The sequence below is a fragment of the Mastomys coucha genome, unplaced genomic scaffold, assembly GCF_008632895.1.
Source record: "Mastomys coucha isolate ucsf_1 unplaced genomic scaffold, UCSF_Mcou_1 pScaffold22, whole genome shotgun sequence".
Taxonomy (NCBI): Eukaryota; Metazoa; Chordata; class Mammalia; order Rodentia; family Muridae; genus Mastomys; species Mastomys coucha.
In genome coordinates, this window is record NW_022196905.1 from 245,729,020 (window position 1) to 245,730,645 (window position 1,626).

Here is a 1,626-nt window from a genome sequence, read left to right on the forward strand (position 1 = left end):
TATCTAAATATCTATCTATCTATCTATCTATCTATCTATCTATCTATCTACCCACCTACCTATCTAACTTATTTTAAGTATATCTGACCAATAGCACTTGTGGCCTTCAGTAAGAACAACTCTATATGATACATTCAGAAACAAAGGGCTGTGAAATAACAAATGAGAGCATATTAGTCAGGTTTTGCAACAGTGATAGTGTGTAACAAGTAACTCTGAAATGTCAGTGCTTTACAGCAACCAACACTTGTTTTCTGGCTAAGGAAACCCTGCTTTAGATGTGAGTTGAGTTTAGGTATTGTGGTAGTTTGAATATGCTTGGATCATGGGAAGGGGAACTGTTAAGTGGTGTGGTCTTGCTGGAGTAGGCATGTTCTTGTTGGTGGAAATGCATCATTGTGGGAGTGGACTTTAAGCTCCTATGCTCAAGCTCTGCCAAGTGCAGAAGGACACTCCTCCTGGCTACCTGTGAGACAGTCTCTTCTGGCTGCAATTGGATCAAGCAGCAGAACTCTATAGTTTCAGCCACGTGGCTCTAGCTTTAGAGTCAAGAATAGAAGGGACTACTGGGACAATTGATGCTGGTTAGTTGGAGCTAAGAAATTAGTGGTGATAAAGATCAGCATCACTAAGGTGAACTCATCTGGGAAGTGTTTTCTGAGAGCACAAAGAAGCTGTGTTCCAGAGGTAGTCAATGTTGGACCACATGTTGCAGCTGGACTTGGTAATATGTAAGAATCACCCAGATGGTACTGGTTTTGAAGACATGAAGGGATCATGGAGAGCAGCTGAGGCTTGACACTGTGAGAGGCTAGGGAAAGTCATTGGTGAAGGTGCAATGCCTCAGTTGCGGTTGACAGCCCAGGACTGAAGGGGTCATGCAAAGAAGTTGAGCTTTGGCACCATGCAGAGAGCCTATGAGAGGCTGGCTATTGGTGAAGCCGAGTTGCAGTGTAAGACCTCAGCATATTAGAGATGCCAGTACCATGGGATGACCACCAAGAACAGCAGCAGCAGTGGAGTGGAGTCAACCAGAGCATAGAGTGCTACAGGGGGCAGAGCTGGAGATGTGACACCAGCCCTTTGGGGGAGCCCAGAAGATCATGTGTGGACCTCAGACTCTGGAACAAGAAGCTATGAAATTGAAGTTACCTTGGCGACTCGAAGATTTTTAGAGGTGCCAGAACTGTGGGCTACCTGTCGAGAATGCTAACAGGGAGTGGAAACAGCCCAAGAAAAAGAAATGTGTTGCAGTTATCAGAGCTGAAAGGAGTTGGACATCAGCCATGGAGATACAGAGTTTGGAGTTTGCACACCTGGCTTTTGGTCTTGCTTTAGGCCAGTATTTCACCATTATGACATTTTGGAATGATAATGTATATTCCATGCCATAAAATGTTGGAAGTATGTGATCTACCTTTTGATTTTACAGGGGATTATAGTTAAGAGATTGCATGAATCTCAGAAGAGAATTTGAATTTTGGATTTTACATTGTTGAGACCGTGGAGACTTTTGAAGTTTCATTAAATGCATTTTGCGTTGTGCTATGGCTAGGTATGGCCCCCATAGACTCATTTGTTTGAACAAGCCTATGGGGACCAGGAAGTAGAATGTGGTTGTTTGAA